Source organism: Xiphophorus maculatus, chromosome 5, assembly GCF_002775205.1.
Source record: "Xiphophorus maculatus strain JP 163 A chromosome 5, X_maculatus-5.0-male, whole genome shotgun sequence".
Taxonomy (NCBI): domain Eukaryota; kingdom Metazoa; phylum Chordata; class Actinopteri; order Cyprinodontiformes; family Poeciliidae; genus Xiphophorus; species Xiphophorus maculatus.
This window is the reverse complement of record NC_036447.1, coordinates 24611071-24635556: the sequence shown is the minus strand read 5'-3', so window position 1 is coordinate 24635556 and position 24486 is coordinate 24611071. Positions and strand designations below refer to the sequence as shown.

Genomic DNA, 24486 nt, shown 5'->3' with positions numbered 1-24486 from the left:
TAAAGTACTTCAAGTGATAAAATATGCTGTTCGCTCTGCTAGATCTACAAATAGCACAGCAGGCTGAGCAAATAGAAAATAAAATTAGAACAAAGGTTGTGTACGAACAAGAAGTCTCACTTATACATAAATTGTAGGTCTGTGTCTCATGCATTTTTTGCTAACATGTTTTTTTTCAGTGAAGTTACAAACGGTGGGCAGAAATTTTATTAAAATAAGAGTAATGATACGCCATTTTAACATTACTCAAATAAAATTAAATGTATGTTGTAGAAAAACTACAAATGGCTGAATCCTTTTTTCCCTACCAAATCAGATTTCACATTCACTTATCGTCTAAGAGATGTCCGTCTTGTCTCCTATCAGAATCAAACTTGTTGGTTAAAGGGGGGGAAAAAATTCTAAATCTACCAGGGGTGTGAATATTTTATTTATTTATTTATTGTAATCAATGGATCCTGAATTAACAAATTCATTTTGTCCTGCTATTATTTATGATTTATTTTTGATGAATCCTGCAAGTTCCAGAGAAATAGTCAGTGAACTGGCAGGTTTGAATTTAAGCATCTTGAAATGTGTGCATCCTGTTACAATCTGGTGTAAAACTAACAGAATTTCAGATCAGCATCATACTGACATGACGGTCTGGAGCTGCTTCAGGACAGACTGCTGCAAGTGAAACCATGTATAGTATTTTGCTCTCTAGCAGAAAATCCCAAAGGAGAAAGTCCAGCCACCAGTTTCTAACCTTGAATTCAAGTTCTGTGTAATTATGCAGCTGGATGATGATGGTGCGACTTTCACCAGGAAATCCAGCTGTTTGTGGTTTAAAAACTAAAAAAAAAAAGGTGGCTTAGTCTGGGTGGTGCTGTAAATGGCTTACAAAGTTATTCGATTTTGGTGGAAAGTTGCTTTGTCACAGGGTTAGGTTTGTTTGCAATGTTTGTTGTTGGGGTTTTTTTTCTCCCCCAAATGAATCATTTAAAAACTTGGATTATTTTAAACATTCAAATGTGATAAAACAAGCAAGATGTGATGTGTATTTAAGGGCAAATCTGCAGCATAATTTCTGTATGTATTACAAAGGAAAACATTAAATCTTACAGTACAGGAAAACATGTACAAATATGAGTACAGAGTCATGCTATTAGTATGCAGGCACTATGATTAACTTACTAATACTGTTTATACAGTACTTTAAAAAATGTTTATCATGTACATCTCTAATTTGTCGATGAGAGAAATGGTTTTAATTTAGACCATGATTGGCTTTAGCTACAGTTTGCAGATTTTGTGTTGCATCATAAAATTAAAGGGGCGTTATTATGTATTTTCCAGGCACGTTGTGACATTTTACAGAATAATCCAGGAACTATATTAGATTGAGTTGTTATAAAAATGCCGTGCTGGGGGAGCAGCGCCGGGGGCAGGTGTGGGCGAGGGTTGCTCTGTGGGGCCGATGCTCAGCGGGAGCCTGCAGCCCTGAAGACGAGCTTTGTGAAAATGGGCGGGGCTTTGTGGGAGCAAGCGTTTAGGCGCCCCCAAGTTTTTGCCCTGCGGGATACAAGGCTTCCTCAAACATGAATAAATAATGAAGCCAGAATTCTTGGAGTGTTTTTGATGAGGGAATAACATTATAACATGATACAAACCTATAAAATAAATAAATTTTACATTTACACTTAAAAAAAACCCAAAATTAACAAGCCTACTAGTCTGACACCACCCTCATCTGCTCACATAACATCTGTTTAGAGTGTTTACCCATCCGGAAATAGATGCTGTTATTTATTTAAAAAAACAACAACAAACACTTCATCGGTTATTAGTTATTTTTATGGCACTGCTGCTGGATCGGCTTCAAGGATATTTCAACTCTAGTCGCTGAGCATTTCCATTCATTCCTCACTCTCATCTGAAATGTCACATTTGTAAAAGCGCAAATACTCCTGTCTGCAGTTTGTGTTGGATGGGAGCTTACAAGTGTGCGTCTGTTTGCCTACTCCTCCCTCCCTCCCCCACTCTCCCATCTCCCACGCCTCACACCCCACTTTACCCACCGCCCTCCGCCTCGTATCAAATGTCACATCTGCCTGTCTAAATGGCACTGGCTTCACTTAACACAGAGACACTGTTGGGTCCTGCTTCTACTTTAACACAATTGTCGGCGAGCGTTGGGAGAGAAATTACACACACACACACACACGCCAAGACTCGCTCAAAAGTGCCGGCATGCACACACACGTGGCAGAAGCCTCCGACAGCCTCTCTGCTCTGTGACGCAGAGGAAGCTCTGCATGTCCGTTTTTGGTAAAGTCCACTTGGTCTAAAGTGAGTGTCTCTCACTAGTTGCTTACGTGTCCATCAAAATTAATACCGGGAATTCCCTTGTTCCCTTGAATCCGCAGGGAAAGTTACAATATGGAAGTGTGTGTGTCATGGGACGTGATATTGTGTTCACAAAGTAAGGGTGAGGAGAGAAAGCTTGCTGGCTGCAGTAATGGATTCCAATTCTAGCTTCTCCTCCAGTATCCCATCTCTTAAGACGACCTCTCCTGTTTTTAGACTCACAAACAGACTAATCTCAATTCCATCCTTTTTTTTTATTCTTCTTCTTATTCTGGTCCTTTCTTTTCCTCCTCCTCCTCCTCTTTGTTTAACCTGCAGATGTCTAATGAACAGTTACTTGGATGAGAGAGGTCTGTCCTCCTCGGAGGATCCTTTCGCGTCAGGATTAAGAAATTCAAGCACATTACAAGTCTTCGTTTATCAGAACCTACTGTGAATGTCTCAAGGACAAAGAGCAAAGATTTCCATTACGGAACACTTTTAAGAAAGTAACAGCCCTCTAATTCATCACTCGTCATGAGTCCCTTTAGGTTTTTGTACGTAGAGTGGGCCTAATGGATCCTACAGTAATCAAATGGTGCCTAAATGTGTCCGGTGGGGAAAGGTGTGTGTGTTTTTAAGGCAAGATATACAGCTGAAGAAGAATGGATCTCCAGTTATTTCCACGTTAACCAAATAGGAAACATGTATGCATGTTTGTTTGCCGTTTTATCGTTTAATTTGTTATAATTGGTATTCTGTATTCATGTTTGGCAATTTCTTTTCCAGAAAAAAATGTAGCTGTCTGCTTTGGGAGTTTATTTTTATATTTTAATTTTGTTAGAGGGAAAGGGCTATTGCGACCTTGTAGAGGAGATCTCTGAATGGCAGTTTCCAATTTGGTTTCTTCGTTGTATTGAAAATCTGACTGGTTTTGGTTGTTTGTTTTTTTTACCTAAGTGACATTAGTGATATTTATAGAAAACTATACAAAATATTTGTTCACATTTCATGTTCGTATGTAAATATATTTATTAGTATTTAAACTTACATTGCATAATCTTGGATTAACAATGAATCGTCTTCATTTTTTCCTTAAAACAACACACACTTCTCCGTTTACAAGGACAGCACTATTTATTAAGACTTTTTTTTTTAGTTAACTGATCTGAATCTAATGTAGTTGGCTGTGTAACCTTTGACCAATGGGCGGGGCTCAGAACCGTAACGCTATAACAAAAAGCATCTGCCCTCAATGTGAATTGAATGTGGAAATCCAACAGGTAATAAAAACTAATGTGGCTTAATTCAATAAATTCAACTGTTGCAGTAAAGCCATGTCATTTAGGGCGGAAATAATAATGGAAAAATGTCATAGTTGTATTTTTATATGTATGCAGGATTCATTCAACAATGATCGATTTAACCACTATTGTAGCCCCATACCTCCTGCACGTTTTCTGACAGTATAGGGAACCCTGCTGGAGTTTGTCCTCCCAGCAGCTTCATACACCAATTAAGTGCAATGATGACAAGCGTCTGTCAGCCATCAGGAACTTAAGCCTGCCATCATCTGGGTCCGGAGTCGTCGTCTTGTCACTGTGGAATGATCAGAGCGACAGCCTCTAAGGATTTCCTATCGAGCCTTCCCTCATTGGCTCCAGAGGAATGTGAGAGTAATGCTTTGAGTGTGGTCTAGGCCTGCCTCCTCAGAAATGGTACATGTTGCCTTCTTAAGCTGAAAATAAAAATCAATGTGTCAAGACTTACTGGAAGGAGGCTGGAGAAATGGCTTCCCAGAATCTAATTCCCGATGTCCTAATGCGGCGCCTGGAGTAAGTGTGGTTGTAAATGGTGGGTAGGCTCTTTATTTATTTTTTTCGTGGGCAGTAAATGCAGAGTTCAGGCGTGGAGGTTGCCGTCGCCGTTTATCGCCTCTTTCAGCGCTTCTCTTTCTTTCCGTTTCCTATTTAAATGCAATTTAGCAATAAATCCCACCACTGTACGGAGTCCGAGGCCCATCAGCTACCCAAGGTGTTATCTGGATAAATAGGAATTTTTTTACATTCTGGCCTCCTTCCTCGTATTTGACATCAGTTGGTGAGACATTTGTGGCAAAAATAGAAGTGCTTGTTTGTGAATGGTCGGTCACGTTTTGCAGGCTCCATGAAAGCACCGTCACAGCGAAGGGCTTCCCTCTGAGCTGTGTGATCAAGGTCACGGCTACAAGCATGTCCTGTACGCCCACGTTTCCAGTTTGACCCAGGTCCAGATGTCTCTCTCTGCTGGACGTCTTCATAACCAGCTATTGTTGTTGGTAATGAACATGGTAAGCACTGGATGACGACGGGACAGACGCTGTGTGGTGGATGGACAGTCAGCAGGATGTCCCAGAAAATGGAACGGCTGGCAATACTAACCTTACGGTCTTCTATTTAAAAAAAAAGAAAAAAAGACTGCCTCTTTAAATTCTAGAGATCAACATATTTTGCATTTAAGGTTTTTGGGATGTACTTAATTTTTCACAAGTAATCATGGGATCTATGGTGCGTTTCTGTGTGCTTGTTTTTAAATAATTCTTGAAGTGTGTAACTTTTATGGAAAAAAAAAGTTTTTCACATGTTGAAAATTGTCATTATATATTATATATATTCCTTTATTTAACCAGGTAAACCCCGTTGAGATCTAGATCTCATTTTCAAGAGGGACCTGGGCAAAAAAATTTTGCATATCATTATGATATGACAGAATCTGTGCTCCTCTGTCTTCTCCAAGTGCCCCCATACTAACTATCTCTATCAAAAACAGCCAATCAGAGCCAGGAGGAGGAGTGTCTTAGCGTTGTCAATCACGCTACGCTACATCTTTGGGAAACATTAATTGAAGGTTCGGTCTCTATTATGATGTGTTATGAGTTTTTTGGTGAGCGTTTGTGCCAAATGACACATTTAGCTGAGTCAAAAATCTAATTACTGTTTTGTACAAAATAGATTTTAAAGAATTAAAAAAACAGAATCATCAAATTATTATGTTTTTAAATGTGTCTAGATAGAAATGTGCATGTTAAAATTAAATTACCTTTTTAAGTTAATGGATTCTAAGTTGCCTTTTGCTTTTGTAATTGATGCAGCGATTCAACTTTTAGTGGCATTTTGTTTCAAAGCTTTCATTTCATCTGCAGCTCTGGTAACTAGCAATTTAGCAACAGGTTGCCTTAAAAGCTGACATTTCATAACGGCTATAACTTTTCAAGTTTTTCCAATGTGGAAGTCTGGATGCTTTTGAAAAACTATGCCAGGTGACTTTCTTGTCAGCTGCATTTATATGGATGCAAATTAAGGAAAGTAACGCGTGATTATTAATTTCCTCCACATGTTTTAAGTAAAACCTTCCAAGTTCGAAGCTGGAAAAATAAAAAAGAAGATGCACTGAAGTAAGAATTCCAAGAGGGAAAGATGGAGGTGATATGTTGGCTATGCATTTAAAAAATAGTAAATGAACAGTGCAAGACATAAACTGCACTTCTGCAAGTGTGTAACACAGTAAATGTGCCTGATATACAACTACATGACGAAACTTTTAATTGTTACTGTTTGGATTCACAAAATTAACATTAACATTAACATTACATTGTGCTTTAAGGTTTGTAACCGCTAGCAGACGTCTTACACATCAAGAGTTGCATGCAAAAGCTGAATGGCCTCTTTAAGTGTACGGAGAAACAATCACCTGATGATCCTGGTTTATAAATCTCAACTCGGCTTTGCTCCAGCATACTTGAGCTCTCTCTTGCATAGATCTGTTATCTCCCATTTTTTATGCTCTAATAACATGTTTCTTTTGCATGTTCCACGTGTTCAGACTGAAAAGGGGAAGCAGGCATTCAGTGTTTTGGCTCCTACAGCCTGGAATCAGCTCCAGTCTGAACTCAAGATGTCAGAACTGATTTCATTGGATTTATTTCGAGCGGTTCTTAAAAACAGGCAACGAGATTCTATTAAACAGTGTCATTGATTTTAAATTGTTTTCTATTGTTTTACACTTGTGCATATGTATTAGTTTTATTTTGTAACCGGGCTGCTATTGCAGACGTCTGCCCAGGTCCCTCTTGAAAATGAGGTCTAGATCTCAACGGGGTTTACCTGGTTAAATAAAGGAAAAAAAAGATAATTAATATTAGCTACTATTTTGTGTCTCAGGCAAAATTCAACAATTTTGTTATCTCTGTAGTTTACCTACTTTGCTTTTTATTTACTTTTTTTTTAAACCATTAATACCAAATCTCCTCAGACTACCACTAAAGTTAAAAGTTTGTTTCCAAGTATTTGTACCACAGTTTGGGAACCATAGCTCAAAACTATGTGAAGAACAAAGGTTTAAAAATGTTCTATCTTCAGGTTTAAGACCAAGTAGTGGAATTTCACTTTTCTTTTAGCATTTTGTTTTTCAAATCCAGTTCCATAACGCATACACACTTTGAAAATCAATGTTCCTTTTCACTGTATGAACTGATAAACTCGTACAAAACAGAAATAGCCAATTTGCAAGCAAAGATTTGCTTTATCTTTGCTTCTAAAACATAAAGCCAAGAAAAAGGGCATCCTGGCTTGGGGTGTCTGAAACCCAGTAGCTCAGTTCTGTACATAAAATCTTTCAAATGCTCATCGCAAAATGGGCTGAAAAAAACAACAACCTTGAATATTTAGAAACCATTCATTTCAAGGATCCGAGGTATAATTTTGCTAGTTTCTACTTTTCTGCTCAGGTTCTTGAGCTGTGTACATATGCCTTGAAAAGTTATGGAAGGTCATGAAAATACTTCCATTCACTGTATTGACAGCGCTGGGCAACAGCAGAATTTTTACGTTTAAAACATATCAAGTGATGAATGTGTGTGTGTGTTTTTTTTTTCTTCAGAAAGCCCCATAGGCTTTCATTTGTACATCTCGTCAAGAAGGTCAAACATTTAAAACAGCTTAAGGAGCGCACACACCAGCTGCAGCTAGCATTGTGCTGTTGTCAAGGACATTTTTTGGGAGCAGATGCTTGCAAAAACATATGGTGCATTCAAGACACACACGCACGCATACACCCCAACATGAGCTACACAGACGGGAACCATTGTTTTTTTTACATTTGTTTCATGATTTAGCAGACATTATATCGAATTACCCTAGTTATAAGCTTATTATAGCTCTGCACTGTGTCTTACCTTAACAAGGCTCAGTCCCTTTTCTGTACTCACTCTCTGCCTCTGCGTTTGCCTGTTCAGGGTCAGTGGGACGAGGGCCCGTCCCAGCTTGCACAACTTCCAGTTTACAATTAATCCAAAATAAATGTCTTTAGCATTTAGCAGTTAACAGGTAATTTCTTGAAGTGGCAGTATTGTGTGTTTTCCAGGCACACAGTGCCATTCTATAGCATGATTAAGTAATTATGTTACCTTCAGTTGTTATACAAATGCTGTATATGTCAAACAGGAGTTAAAAGAAACATTCCTTCCTGATTTAACAGCTTGAAATTGGGCCTTTGTCTCTTTAAGAAACTCCTGCTCTTTCTGAAACTCCGCCTTCAGGAAGTCATCACAACACGGCTCCTCTATTAACCCTTTAACGATGTTTTTAAACAGCGTTTTACTGAGAAGTAGTAAAACGCTGATGTGCCCTTCCACCAGGTGTTAGCTAATTGCTGCTGGCTAGTCTGAAGGAGCTGAGTGGGGGAGTCGTGAGTAAATTTTGTTCCAATACTCAAAAATCAACCTCCTCATTTAGATGATGTGGGATAAGACAGAACAAATCTCGCTTTGTGAACCCAAGGAATTTGCATCTTTCTTCTGCACAGCTTTATAAATAGTAAATTTAGACAAAAAAGAAAAGCTACAAGACAAATTAGGAAACAACTGTTTCTATGTGGATGCATTTCTAATTTTATCTGAACGTTTCTTTTGTCTGGGTCTGGGATTCCCTTCCACACTAAACCCAGCCTCTGGTTTAAGATCCCGTCTTCCACGCGATAAAGGCACAAGCTGCTTATAGAGATGATCACCGATAGCCGCCGTCCCTGTTGCGACACAGCAATGGCAGCAGCAAGCAAGCAAACACACACACACACACACACACACACACACCTACAAGAATTCTCCTACTATTAGGCAGCTCGAGGCCTTGCTGCAGTTTTGACATGGGTTGTTGTGATGTGCAACAGCATGCCAGCTAGCTGGGTGGGAGGATGTAGATGTGTTGCTGTACGCCTCAGTAGGACTGTAATCCATGACTCAGATTGTGTGTGTGTGTGAATTCGTGTCAGGAGAAAAAACCAGAGGCGAGTTGGGTTTTAGGTGAACCTATTTCAAGTCATGCTTTCCGTGTCGTGGGTTTGTGCAAACAGAGTTCAAAGAGTGGAGGTGCATTCCTTGAATGTTTTACTCTCTAATTTCTCCAACGCTTGTTTAAATTTGATTTGCTCTTCAAGTGAATCTCTTCACTTGCATATTTTATACAGGTTCCCCCCGAAGTCAAACTTTTAGAAACTGCTTTTTTTTCTTTTTTAAGATTGTTCTCAGAAATAGCACAGAGTAAAGATCAAATATTGTTGAAGGTTAAGTAAAACTATGACTTAAGAGAATCAGAAGCAGACAGTAATACATGTAAGGGGGGGGAAGGAGGGGAATGAGAAGAAAGGAATTCCTCAAAAAGATCAGAGGCAGGCTGAAGCTGGTGGTTGTGACTTGAATAGTAATAATCCCAAAGACACAAAAACAGAGTCAACGGGTGGGTGGGAGTGTTGGGGGGGTTTGATTCAGTCCCTTAGTAACAACAGATAGAGGCACAGACAGGGAAGGCACAGAAGATGAAATCCATTAATAGAAATATTATCTAATGATTGCAGTCGCTGGATGCGCGAGCTGCGCTGCCTCACGATGAGGCATCGGGATCAGCGGCGCTAAAATATGATCTGGCTAACAGCAGCTCAAAATATTGCAGTGTCACTTCGCTCTGTTTGGTACAATACACTGAAAGCACTGCGAGCACAGCTTACGTTTGAGACCCTGATGACTTGAAATAAGGCGGTGCGTGTTCTGAGAATGGAAACGATTGGCTCAATGTAGCAACAACCGAGGTTGCCGTTTAAGAGGCCTATGGTGAAAGAGAGAGAGATTTTCATTGGGAGGAAAAAATGGAGCAAGAGAAGCTTGTCTGTTTCCTCTTAGCCAAACGTTTAATTTCATATAAATTGTGTTCATTAAATTTTTTTAATGAATGTAACTTGAATGATCCATCTAAATGTGTAGCCTTTGAAATGCGTAACCATGACAATCCTGATCACTAACTGGAAAGAAGATACCAAACCCGCAGATTTGTGCACCGTGTTAAAAAAAAAAACCAAAAAGACATTTCCCCCATGGAAATATCTGAATGTTTTAAGACCAAACTCCTTTTCTCATGTTTTTCATTTTAGCTCAAGACAAAAACAAAAAAGCACAAATGGACTTTATTGCCGATTTACGGCCTAATTTCACTTCCATGTTAAAACACCTTCAAAGTACAAACTCTTGACTGAAAGGAGAAATAAAAAAGGGAAAACTGAAACAAAATAGTCGGGAAGGACATTTATCGCATCGCATCGTTCATTATTTATTGTGACAAATTTCTTATAAGAATTTCAATTTATCGTCTTGATACATTTTATTTAATGGTGTTGAATAAAAACAAAACTGATAGTTTTATCAGAAATGTTTGTGATTTTAAACGTCAGTAAGTTTGAAAGATTAAATAAAGCTACTGTTTGCAGCTTAGTGGTATGAAGTCCACTTCTTTAAGAGGCGTCCTCAAGAAGCGCATTTCAAATATTTCTCAAGTACAATATTTGTGTTTGTGGGGCTACGAATGCTGCGACATGCAGTCACAGCCACACAATGACCCAAGAAGAGGCACTGATAGCTTCTTTATCATTTTTACAGTTATCGCAATAGTACCACAAAATATTGCAATAAAATTCTAACGCTGTACCCCTCCAAAATAATAAAAACTACATGCTATTCATTTCCAAAACCAAGCCAAAATTAATAACAGTAAAAAAAAATACAACCAACTTTAAAAATGATACACAAGAGCAACAGAGGTGAATGTTTTGATGTCAGGTAAACAGGGCACCATTACTGGAGAGGATGGCTGCAGTTTCTGTCCTTTGGTAGAATAGGTTAAGAAAGCGTGATATTGATTAAACCTTTTCATCTTATCAGTATCTTGTAATATCTTCTCGTGGCTTTTCATTGACACTTGTTATGACTTATTCCTCTTGAAAAGTCCGGTATTTTTGGTGTGTAGAGAAACAGGCATTTTGTTCCGCCTCTTTCTAGGATACTCCAAGCATTTTCCTTTTCCAGGGTACGAACTCTCTAGTTGATTCTAGAAAGTATGCATGCAGAAGACAAAAGTCATCTTTTTATTTTTTATTTTTATCCCTTTCCAGCTGGCCTGTGCAGAACAAAACCGATTTCCGTAGTCAGTCAACAGCTCAGTGGACAATTGGAAAGGTGATTTCTTTACTGAAGCTATTCTTCTCCCCCTTCCTCCCCCATTTTCTCATGCAAATGAGGAATTTGACACACCAAAGGATTCCTGTCGAGTGTTCATATGCATGTGTGTGTTTTGTTGTTGTTGGTTGCTCTGAGAGAAAGCCTCATCTGTGTGAAGACGCACATTATTTAGCATGCTACCAAGTGAAGCAGAACATGGAAGAAATTTTAATCAAGGCTCTTGGTGAGCCTTTTGGTTTTGTTGAGGTGGCTGTGTGTGTGTGCGTGCGTGTGCGTGTGTGTGTGTGTGTGTGTGTGCATTTGAGCATAGATTATTGGAAAGGGTGTCTGGGGAATTGCAAAGAGACATCAGTTCTTCTCCCAACACTTATGAAGAAGCAAATAGCCCTGACCCTGACTGCTTAGGAGTAGATTTGTACCACTCATGATTTTATAGTGTGTATTTTAAGCAAATACAGACTTTATTTTGTTTTTTTATCAGTTCATGTCTTCTTGGAATAGTAACACAGTAATGGTTCATTTCCTCTCTTGTAATAAAGGCAGACCTTTCCAACATGTGCATGGTCAGCAATGAATTAATTTGAGGTTTTTCCTCTTCAATTTGAGAAATCACCCAAAGTTTAAACTCAGGTCAACCTTTAATCACGCCACAGCGATTCTGCAGTATGTAGTTAACGTTTTTTAAAAAATAATTTTAAAAGTTATTTTATTCTTGCGCACTTTACTAACTACACCTAATTACATTTCACCCGTTCTACCAGTTACTGCTTCACCTTGTCAATTAGTGACTTAATTAGTACTTCACTTATTAGTTACTCCTTTGATACACAAAGTATTGTCACCCTGCCAGGTCAACTACTGTACATTCAAAGTTTCACATTTTGGGGAGATGATACACAGCTCTAAATGTGAAAAAGAGCGAAAAAGAGCAACCTGTTGCTGGTGTGCAGTTTGTTTTTTGTTTTGTCTGGGAAGCGAAGCACAGAGACTGAGTTGAGCTAGAGCACTACACAGCATCTTCTTTGGCCTCTGCTCAGGTTGGAGAGTCATTCATCTTACTTGACCCCGTCCCATCACAGTCCGGTGGCCAAACACCACAGCAGAGAACCAATTCGCCAGAGTGAAAATCCACAAAATGTAGGGAAATACTCCCCCTTTGCTACTGTGGTACCAGTAAACCCATTGCAGGTTTGTTGTTTAATCTCTAAAGACAGTTTTTTATCCCCTCTATATATTTTTTTTTAGCCGAGCCTTCCTTCATTTGCTTGGACCTGTCAAAGGCATTTCCTTTTTCCACGCATATTTACACTGCGCCGATTCTTACGCTACTGTTCGTCATTATTCCTGCGTTTTGCATTGGGCTGACTGCAGTGACTTATTTATGGCCGTTTCAAAATGCGCTGTAGGTTTTGTTAAAAATAAAGAAAGCAACGAGAGAATCCACATTCACAGCTAATGTCAGCATTATGTGCAAGGTCATTATATCTATTGATGCTCCTGGCAGATAAGTGTAATAGTTCAGGTCGGGTGTCATGGGATCTTTGCATTGTTTTCATTTAAATCGCTCAATGTAGAGCAGTGGAATACAATTTATTAGTCATACAAGTGTGACCTCTATTATCTGCTACAGTAACGCAGGCTTTTAACACACTGAACATCCATCTTTTTCAGATAACCGCACTCCTTGTCTCTGGTTTTCAAAAATGATCATTCTCACGACTGACACAGCACATTTTAACAAAGTAGAGACTTCAGCCAAAAAAAAAAAAAAAAGCATAATTATTACAATCAGAATGTATCAAGCTCAGCAAAGTTAATATTTCCTTTTGACGTGGATTTGGCTTCGTCAGTCTACCTTAATCACCCTAATGAGCACATGTGGTTTTTTTTTTTGCTCTAAATAGTTTTCATCATTTTTGAAACTTTTTTTGGCTCAGAAAAATCTCAGTGCTCACGTTTTTCACCACAGCCTCAATGCACAGGTTTTCCATCTGTCTATTTGGAAGAGAAGAAGAATAAAGTAGCTGAAAATGAAGAATAATATTGTGATTTGTTAGCAGGTTATTAATGCAGTCTTGGTTGTTCTCTTGGTCTCAGAGTTAAACAGTCCCAACTGGGACTGTGAATATTCCTACACCGTATTATTCTTTGTCTGCTTTTTGTCTTGACTTGGACTTTTCCTTATCAGCAATATGTTCATAAGCCAACCTTTAAAAGGACTTTTTTTTTATGATAACATGGCGGAAAGTTATGATATTCCTAGTGACACGATGTACACAAGAAAGAGAAGTAAATCTCCAGACTTTTAGCTTGTGCGTTGCAGCATCATGAAAATGCACACTAATCTTCATGAACCCACACAGGTTGACAGCAAAGAACAAATCTAATGTCAGAAAGAGAACAAACACATTTTATACTTGTTTGTTCCTGGTGTGAAATATCTGGAGATCTTGGTTCCGGCATAAGTGGTTTGACTTTTGAAAAAATAGGAAACAGAGACAGAACACAAACATAGCAAAACACTGCTACTTAGGATTTGTGTTTATTCCGCAAACTGTTGTGCAGATTAGAAGATATGAATTAACTTTATATGTCTTATGTCTTTATACATATTCACGAAACATTTCTATTACTGACCTTTTTATTTAAAGGGGGAAACAGTGACAGATTATGAGTTAACCAGTGGCTGTTTGAACAGTCAAGGAAAAGGAAATCAAATGGTGTAGAACCATGCTAACAATCCACAGTCTAACCCAAGATACAATGTTAATGTTGACCTTTTTCAGTTTGTGTTTACAAGCTAGGATTTTAGCGCTGCCATTGAATATTTATGACTGAGTTGTCTGTAGTAGAAAATGTCATAATCCACCAAACTTTTCTTTTAAATCATCTGATTACAGCTATCATGAGATTGGTCGGCTGCTCTCACGCTGACCTCTACAGTGCCATAAAACAGCAGGGAAGGAGCTCCTTTGTGCTGAAGACTCTCTTTTCGTTGCTTTCCCCGACCCCAAAACTGATCACGATCAAAGCTGTCCTCGTTAACATCAAAGACGACTCTCTATTCTAAACCAAAGCCAAATGGCAAGGCAATCTGTGCTGAGCGCCACAAAATTCTCGGCGCATTACAATCTGAAAACTTTCTGTTTGCTGGGGGAAAACACCCACAAACGGTGGCAACCTGCTGCCACAAGATCTGCTGACCAGAGCCTGTAAAACACAACCAGAATCAATTGTTAGCTCGGGCAGACTTCAGAGACTCCTTTCACTCCGTATTCTTTTTTCTCCCCTCACAAAGTTTTAGAATATTTTTAATAAATTTCTTACTTCTTTCCATCCAGACTCTTGTTAAATTAAGTTAACTGAGGGTAATATGAAAAAGATCACACAGTTTTTGAATGCAAGGCCTAGTAGCAGTCGTTCATAATATTCTGGTTAGAAAAGTAATCATTTATGCACCCAGAGTTATGCTTGCTCTGGGTAAGGCCTGTCCAGTTAGTTAAAACACTCTCCCACACAAGAAGTCACAAACGCTTCAAATTAGTGATGGTCCATCTGAAGCCAGGCTTCAAGGCGTGTACTGACTAAAAAGGGGGCGTGTCAGATGAAGCCCCGCTTCGACGCTTGCGTCATCTTGCTGAAAACCGTGTGACTGGCAACAAACGACGCCTCGCATCACCTGGGACACATGACTGCTTCATTTTGCGTGTTGGTTTTCAAAATAAAAGCACGATAAGCAGTCCTGCTTCATGGGTTGTTGTACTGTAGGTGCTGTGGAAAAAAAAAAAAAAACTATTACCAAGCACCGTTCAGGTAAAAATCACTCAATCAGGGTTAATTCTGAATTGTGCACAACTCAGAGAGCAGTAATGAAGCAAGTCTGGATGAAAAGAGACAACACATGAGTTTTATACCAAGGATAAAGGCTCCAAAACAAGGGGTGAGACAGTCTGGTTCTGATGCAGCTGTGGAAAACAACTCCCAACCTTCTACATGTAACCCAAATAGTTATATTTTGATGGGACTAATCAGGAACTTAGAATAAACATATAGCAATACAACTAGCAGATGTGACCGTATTGTAATCTTCCACTTCATAGGTCATTTGGTCGCGCATGGGAGGAGAATATTCATCTTCAGTGGCCACAATAAAAGGAACATTGACCAACATATTTGATGTGTATTGACGATGGCACTCATCAAAATGTAATGCTTGTTACTGGTTTTCTCAATTGTCGATTATGGTGTTTTTTCATGACTTTATAGTTTTGTGATTTTGTGATGTAAAGCTCTTTGAACTAGTGTTGCTGAAATCTGCCACACAAATAAACTCGATTGATTGTCTGAAATGGAGCCAGCAAGAGGAAAATCTCTGACATCTGGGATGACTTTTAGATGATCGCTCATAATAAAATTCTTATTTAAGTAAAAATAATTAACCACTCCGCCTCTCCGTTTCTCACCTTCTGGAAATTTCCACTATTATTTGCAGTCTGATCAGCAAAGATACATCAGTCTTGCACAGCAGAATCAGATTTAATGCTGTTGCAAGACTAAAATTCTGCATGTAGCTAAATATAAAGGATCAGAGCCAATTAGAAATCCAGGAAAAAGCGAATGCTCCAACAGGCACTGCACTAAGACTCTATAACATCAAATGTCTTTATTGTCAAATCAGTCTATGACATAAAAGAAAACCCAACACAACCACTGACGTTCAACATATACCAGGATTAGATTGGCTACAAATCATTTTAATAATTAAAACACATGACAATTAAATATGATTTAATTGATTCTCCTGTTACTAAACATGAGTTTGATGAAAACTTTGCGACAATATTGCATTTACTAATTTTTGGAAGTGTGATCCAACTGAGTGACAAGCCTGTTACAGTTTCACCAGCAGATGTCACTAGTGAGTGATGAATAAAGCATTAATGACCCTTTTTGCAAAGCAAAGGCTTGGAAAGCTTCATTGCTTCTTGAGGCCACATTTGCCCATCACTACTTGAAATGATTGGGCTTGTTTTTTTTTATGTGGCAGGTGTGAAACTGAATAAGCAAACACGGCATACATACTTAAATGTATTGCGCATTGATTCCTTCCTGCCACAGCGACGTGAAATTAATTTCCATGGCAAAATATTGTAAATAGATCCTTAAATCCAGTTTGTCACTTACCTAATTATGAATTTAGCCGATACTGCAGGGAATGCCTTTTTGAGTTTGAACAGCGATACAGAACACCCAGTCTCTTTTAGCATACTGTGCTAGCTCTGTAACACATGGCCTGATCAGATACTTCCTGGTTCTCTTAAAGGGCCAGCATGCCCACTTAAGCTAATGATAGAGCCAGAACAGCTGAAGATACATATCCTGGCAGATGAATACGATTCAGGAAAACGTTTCAATAACTGTCCAAAGGAGATGCTAACGATACAATTGGTATATTTTAAAATTGGAATTGTAGTTTCCATATCTGATTTGAAAAATCCTGTTAACTTTTTTATATATATTTATATATACTGCTCAAAAAAATAAAGGGAACACTTTAAGTGTTAAACACCTGTTTAAGTGTTCCCTTTATTTTTTTGAGCAGTGTATATACAGTATATATATAGACTAACATTGTTTAGCCCAATGTTAGTCTTTACATCTTTGAACTTTTGAAAATGTTTGAATGTCTTTTCAACCCCCAAATAAGTGAAGATGTCTTAGATCTATAAGCTTTAAAGTGGGAGCAGCTAATAAACACGCTCTTATTTCTGTTGGACCATCAGTACATCGCAATCTTCTTTCAATATTGCCAAGATGCACTCTTTAAAAGCTGTGCTTTTGTTCCTTCCTCTTTTCCCCCCCATCTACTTCCTCAGTTTGCTGGATGCAAACTAAGGTCCTTTTCCATATTCTGGTTCATCACCGCCAAGTGTGCAGGACAGAACTTGGCTCACATCCACCTACGCCATTTCAGATGAAGCCCTTGTCTGAGGATTATGTTGCAATCTTGGTTTTAAGTCAAAGTATAATTACTTCAGTCCTCGCGTGCCATGAGAGGCGGCGCTGTTTACTCACCCTGGCGAGTGTGTCGATGTAAAATTTCAATCTTCCAGGATGAAGGAGCAACAGATTGGAGAAATGGGGTTTTCGCGCCTCCTTCGCTGGCTCCTTGTTAACTCACGCTCGGTCGACACTAACCTCTAACCCCCCGCCGTCCGTATTAATTATGCTACTGTGTGGATCAGGGAGGATTTATTAGATAGAGGGCAGCTTACAATAGCTGGCATTTTGCTTATTAATGATAATCACGATAATCCCCTTTTCTACTAGGCTGAGATTTATTGTCTAGGGACAGGAGACCCGTGTTTACGTGGCTGGTGGTAAATCAATGTCAGGCTCGGTTTTTTTATTTTTATTTTTCTGTTGTGTTCGGTGCCCTTCTTTATTGTACCTTTTTAATACCAGACATAGTTGACCTCTTAGCACTGACATGAGTAGTTACGTCTGTCATTCTTCCTTTCCTGCTGGTAAAATCACCATCTCCCACCTGTAATACCTTCTGTTCCTTTCCCCTTTTTGGTTTTCTTGTGCCAAATCTTTTTTTCTTCTTCTCCTCATTAACTTTGAGAGATGAAGCTTTTTAGCCATCAAACCTTGCAGTGCATTTAAGCTTTTTCCTTCAATTACACACTCCTTTTATGAAACCGTTTTTGTTTAAGATTCTTGTTTCTTTTTCTCTCTGTTGCACTGTTCTGTATTGTCCCCGTCTTGCACTCTTTGCTTTCGATCTAGCAGTTTGCTCCCTACGAATAGGTTTAAATAGTCTTTTTTTTATGTATCTATTTATAGTTTAGCTTGTGAATATTGCCTGTATTTTACCTACTTCTCTTACTCTAATTATCATATCGTGTTTTTTTTTTTTTATATATAAATGTTCCTTCCCTCCCCCCCACTCTTCTCCAGAAGTCACTGCCTCTGGGCCAAGGCTGCCTATTAGCATTAGAATACATTTACCTCATCCCACTACCACTTATTGTGGCTTTCTTCTTTTTTTTCTTTCCGAGCTCGGCGACGCTTTCTGCCATCAGCTGCTACATTCAATAAAGCCCAGCTATAGACTCAGTGTTTTCATCAACCTCCCCTTCCTCCCTGCAGCATGTTACTGTGTTTACGGAGTACGTGGTAGCAGACGACGCGAGCTTTGATTTAATGATACCGCAGCTCAGTCCGTATTTTAGATCCGGGCATGTCTTTGGAAAGATGCAAAATAATGCAGATCCGGCATGACTGAACAAAAACGGCACCTCTCTGGAAATAACTCTGCGGCCTTCTATAAACAAATGCGCGGCGATAAAACTGTGGCGTCGATGTTACACTCAGCAAATCGGCCAATCGCCTGAGAATAATTCAATTCATTTTACATGGCGACGCAATTATGTTTAACTTAGACAGGGCAGACAACACTAAAATAAAACATGTGGTCAATGTATTCTGCACATGATGTGGACAATAATTAACTTTAATTAGCTTTTGTTAGTTTTTTTTTCTCCTTCAAAGTGGGGTTCATTTATTGAGGAGAGCACAGGGAAGTCTGCACTATATGCTACATACTGTAAGTCAGAATAGACAGAGAGCCTTTGGTATGCAAATGATTAGCGATAAAGAAATTCCAACCAAGACGAACAGAACGCCCTTGCACTTCAGTTAGGAGAGATGAGGGAGACCTTTTCAAATCACACTGACTCTATTGCCATTGAATAGTCATTTGAGATAATTTGCCGACTCAGCTTTTATAGGACAAAGATGAGCATCGGCCTGGGAAGGCACTTTTGAGTGTCAGATTTATAACATCTTGCTCTAAATACTCTTCTGTTCAGCTGGCCTCATTGTTTGCTTCATACTGTGAAGCCGCTCAAGGTCCAATGGTGTTTAACTTTTGGTTTCAAGCTGTAGAGATTCTCACAGTCGCCCCTCTTTTCATGTTTTGCAACAACTTTGATACGACGTAAAATATAAAGTTATAAAGGAAACAAAAGAGACTCAATGTAACTATATCAGCTTTTAATAAGCAGGATTTGCTTGTAGAGAAAAAAACTTCTGACATGGTTTTGAAAGGTTATATCTGGAAATGTCGGTTATCGGCCATGAGAACAACATTATCTTATCGACTATCCATGCTAACCCAAATTTTCAGGTCAGATTGGTCATTGGTTTCATTGGTTGTTGACTATTGTTACTACAAATAAATGTGAAAATCTCCAAGATGTGATGACATTAAGCGTAAATGCGGCGTTTTCATTGTCCATATAATTGCATAATTTGACATTTCAAAGATAAATTTGCATAATGGGAAAATGCCAGTAAAAGAAAAAAACAACCCTTTGTTGTTTTTTTTTTCATCAAAAGTTTTGGCGCTAGGATGAGGTTGTTATTTGGCCGTAAGGAAATATTTGCAATGGAAACACTTTTTTTCGCTTCATACGAGTACCATGATCGACAACTGGATGTTGCTACTGGTGCAAACCACGAAGACGACGGCAACAAGTAGCTAGACGATGATGGCACAGCTTGTTTTTTAATGCCTTATTGCGTTTCTGATTTAGTGGAAACGCCACAGTTGCCAAATTGTGTCTTTTCGACATTAGTAGGATGTTGACAAAGTTTTGTGCACATTTGTAATGGCAACACAACTTTAGTTGCCTTGACACTAGAGTAAAATGAAAATGCCCACTTACTCAGACAAATTTATAAAGTGTTTTTCATGCTCTACACAATAGTGTGGATCAGACAAAGTACATGGAAAAACTTGTTATTTGGGTTGAGTCTACAAGACCCAGGACACGCTGGAGGGACTCGGCTGACCTGGAAACGCCTTGGGATTCCCAAACTGGAACAAGTGGTTGGGGCAAGGGAAGTCTGGGCCTCCCTATGCTGCTACCCCCGCGACCTTTTTTCGTCTAGTCTTTCACACAGCACTAAAAACCACTTGAATACTGAATTGCTCTCCTTGACCCTTGCAATAACGACTTGTCAAGCCAGTCTAATTAGTCAACACACACAAACTCTTATGTACACGTAGAGGGAAGTGCCAGAGGAATGTGTTGATTGCACCAGACTGTAAAGCTCTTTCCTAACCTTCAAAATCTGTAGGACTTTTGTTGACTGAATTTATGCAGTACGGCACATTTGTTTTTATCTCTATGAACTTCTTTATCTGTTCACATTAGGAGTCAGGTTAGTCTGACACCCCACAGTCAAAACTTGTGCACCATCTGGCCTTGCAGAATAAATGCGTGCGTATAATACGTCTTTGTTGGTCACATTTATATAAAAAAGGAGTCCATTAGGAAACGGCTGAGCTGTTTTGAATAAATCCGAGGGAAGAAGTGTTTTTTACCAACTGCAAAAGCCAAGTAAGGTAAAGATCAATTGAGCTTCGTTAATTGTATTTCAGGCTTGCCGTGAGATGATTTTTATCTCTTCTTGAAGATGCGGGGGGACAAAAAACAAGTTATCTGTGTAGTGTGGACGGCCTGTTCTCTGATAAAGCTTTCTGTCTAGGAACGCCGCTGGTCTTTTCTTTGGCGATTTTTCATCTTATGTTCTTCTTGTATGTAAATTGTAAGAGAATTCTCAAGGCTGATATTAAAATCATCCTTCAAAAGACAAACAGGAACAAAATGAGAACATCTAGGATTCCATTATTTTTTTTGCCTCTTTCATTTTGAACAATGTTTTGGAAAGCATTGTAATGGGAAAGAGTTCACTTCCCTATTACAATTATTGTCTAAAAAAGGAAGCCCATGGAGCTTTTTTAAAACGATTGTTTGCTTACAATAATTTTGTGCTTTTTTGATGATGCTAATGGAAGCTTAGCTGTTCAGAGTTGATGGTGATTACCACAAATGCAACACGTGTGTGTTACCTAACAATGGTTTACATTTACATGAACTCTGGTGTTCCTTTGCTTGGAAGTTAAAATGTCCTGCTGTGCCTCCATGTGTGTGTGTGCATGTGTGTGTGTCTTTATATGACTGACATTTTCTGTATCACGTTTTTACCGGTTGTTTGATCTTCCCTCTTTCATCTTCTCTGCAAAGAAATCTGACATTACCCGGTCTCTATATTCACCCTCGCTCCATTGCAAATCCTTACTATGACTACTTGTGTGTGTGCATGTCTTGGTCTGTATGTGATTGTAAGTAAAAGCTAAATACGTGTTTGTCTTCCTCCCTGGGAAGACAGACACCCATTGTACTATTAAATATGACATTTACCAGGGTGTCGTATGGGTTCAGTTTGTGTTTTAACTTTGAAAATGTTCTTGTGGTTTTATTGTCAGTAGGGCTGGTGTAGCTGATTACTCTAGTAATCGATAATATATCAATTATTCTGATGATTGATCAAGTGATTGAGGAAAAAATGTGATAAAATGACATATTGGTAAATAATGCCATAACAGCAGCATAAATTTCTGCTACACATATTGGCCCAAATCAGTGCATTCCTAACAATTAGTCTTATGTATCTTAGAGATTTAACCTGTAACAATAATGGCTCTTTTAACTTTTACATTTTAAGTCAAGGTGGAGAGAAATCATAAAAAAAATCTAAAGTTATATTTAATGTGATTAGAAAAAAAAGCAGTAGTCTCGCACAGTCACTCTTTAAAAACAATACTGCAGTCTAGTCTACGTATTCATCTTCAGTCCAAAAGGGGACATGTCCAGGGAAACTAGGATGTTTGGTGAACCCATGTTATGCTAATTGCACTTAGCATTCGTCAACAACTCATTGGTGGAAGTGAGAGTGTTGCGCAACACAAATAATCGTCTGGCTGGAACACAGTGCAGATAAAGCAGATAAAATCAAGGCTCACACAGCTTTAAAAATCAGCGTACTCGAATCATCTGACGCAACGTTGCAGCCCTAATTGTCAGTTTCTGGCCAAACAAACCTTTTCTCCATTTAAGAAGATTAAACTGGTTTGTAAATTGATTTATTGTGGGGGGGTTTTGTGTCAATTTTTATTAAACAAGGGCAGTTTTTCACAGTTTAGGTAATAATAAAGTTGTATTTTTAAAGCCTCTAGCACTCCTTACCTACAGTCCTTCTGATGAGATGGCAGAGAAATTGACCGAGTGACCAAACTTATTTTTTAGATGCATGAATCAGAAATTTGCCTTGCACTGCTGTTCAATTGGCTGAAATGAGTCTAATACACAGTTTCTTTGCTTACAATACAAATTGAGACATTTGGGGATATTTTGTGCTGCTAAACCACATGAAATCTAAAGCAGAACTACCGTATTTTCCCACTATAAGGCGCACCTAAAAACCTTCAATTTTGTCAAAAGCTGACAGTGCACCTTATAATCCGGTGCACCTTATATATGGACCAATATTGAGCCACAACAGGTCTCGCAACTACAGTAAGCAGCTGCCGACTTCATTTTCCCCCGTAGAAGAAGAAAAGTGCGGCGCATGCTGGGATATATGACTGCGCGAAGCGGGCCGTTTCATTTCCATTTGTGTGTTTGTGTAAAGACCCCAAAATGGCTCCTATTAAGAGACACGCTTATGACGCAGAGTTTAAGCTCAAGGCGATCAGTCACGCAGTAAAACACGGGACTAGAGCAGCAGCAAGAGAATTTAACATGAACGAATCAATGGTGCGGAAGTGGAGGAAGCAACAAGATGACCTGCGTTTGACTGACCTATCTGACTGTTTTGTTGACATTCTCTTTAGCGCAGTTCCATCTAATGGATGCATAACGTAACCCCAGCCTCTACTGTAGCGTCTATTCTATGCGCCTTATAATGCGGTGCGCCTTATATATGAAAAAAGTTCTAAAATAGGCCATTCATTGAAGGTGCGCCTTATAGTGCGGAAAATACAGTACATTGAGCTATGAGTGACATTCCTGTTAGGAAACCACCTGCAGTCAGTCAGTCAGTCAGTCAGCTCATATTACACTTTTTAATCTATAAAATTGAAAAAGAGCAAAAAAAGTATCAACAAACTGTGGCTAAAAATATGAACAATTTAAAAGTTACATTCTGCAGCTTATGCATTGTTTATGTAATCTGTCCTGATTCTTGTTGTTCTGTGATTCTGTACTAATGTTGGCATCGTTATAGATCGTACTCTGCATGCCTCCCTGTCTATTCAACTTTTTTATTTTTATTTTAAAAAAGCAGATTATTTATGTGGGGTTTTTGGCTTCACTTTGAGTCAAAATGATCCATCCTCCCATCCGTCCATCTTATCATCCGTTGTCTAAACCTGCTTGCCGTTTTCCAGCAGCCATTAAACAAGACGGGTCACCAATCCATCACCCGGCAACACAGAGGTCAAGCAAAGGGTAAATTCTAGATACCAGTCAACCCACCAGTCATGTCTTTTGACTGTGGGGTGGGGAGTTGGTGAACTCAGAGAGAACCCATGCATGTATGGAGAGATCATGCATATTTAATGAACAATAAGTTAAAAGAAATCTATGTTTAAATGGTTACAGTCACTTCTTTCAGTAATATTGAAGGGGAATCGGAATGATTTGGAAGCAGATTGGACTTCAGTGATGAAAGTCATTACCAACGATGGTTGAGAAGAAGCAGACATATCTCATTTTGGGTCTTTAATGCTTGTAAGCAGAAGTTTCCACTCAATTCCAGTTAAGTGGTGATGCTACAGAAACTCCATCTGGCCCTTTGCCACAGTTTTCAGTGGGAATTTTGCCAGGTCATTAAGTTCCCGAGACTTCTGCGTCCCGCTTCTGAAAGTCACAGATCGTGTCGGTTTATGACATGTCGGCCAAAAGGAAATAAATGTGGCACAATGGGAATCGTGCACAAAGCTCGACAATAATTGTTATCGAGAACACACGAATCCATTGAAAAAATGTCATCTTTTACTTGCTCTATTAGCAGTATATCATGCTATTGCTGCTGGCAGGATTCATCAGTCTAATCTCATTAGAAGCGCCACATCCTAAATATAGAAAAGCAATCTATTTTCAGCGCACGGCGTTACATATATAATTCAATTTCAGGAAAAATAAAGAGGAACATGATGACATTTTAAATAATTATGTATGGGAGCTTTTAAAGTAAACAGACCACTGCGATTCCTCTGCACGGATTATTTCAGAAGGCCTTATCTTTCTGGGCAGCATGCACTGGTTCAAATGTGCTGTAAAAAATCAACAAGACTTCGTAATTTCTGTAAACAAACGAGGAGAAGACGTGCCCCCTCAAATCTTGTATCTTCTAAGCCACCTTACAATAATAATGCCTAAAGCTTCTGCTCGGTAAAACACCAAGTCACGCCAGGAGGTGGAAATTCCCACACAAGATTTCGCAAAGTTTGACACGGGCACAGTTATTTGCTCATACAAATACCCTGAAATACACACACACACATGCACACACCAAGAGGCTCAGAGAAGGAGATGTTCAGCTTTCATGCTGTGAAACTGTGTTGATAGTTTGTTATACTGTGCCTTGATGCTGTTTGCATCTTTTTCACGCAGTAAAATAACAATAAAAAAAAATCGTTTTAAAGGTGGCAAAGTTCTGCTTCAGTTTTTTAATGCTTTCTCCTATCGCGAAAATGTTCC

The 24486-nt window shown here is 38.9% G+C and overlaps 1 protein-coding gene across 2 annotated transcripts in view; it reads left to right on the top strand.

Moving 5' to 3' along the window:
• sgcz (sarcoglycan zeta) overlaps positions 1-24486 on the top strand; it is a 342032-nt gene that overhangs the window by 64156 nt on the left and 253390 nt on the right. The gene's annotated exons all lie outside the window — the stretch shown is intronic.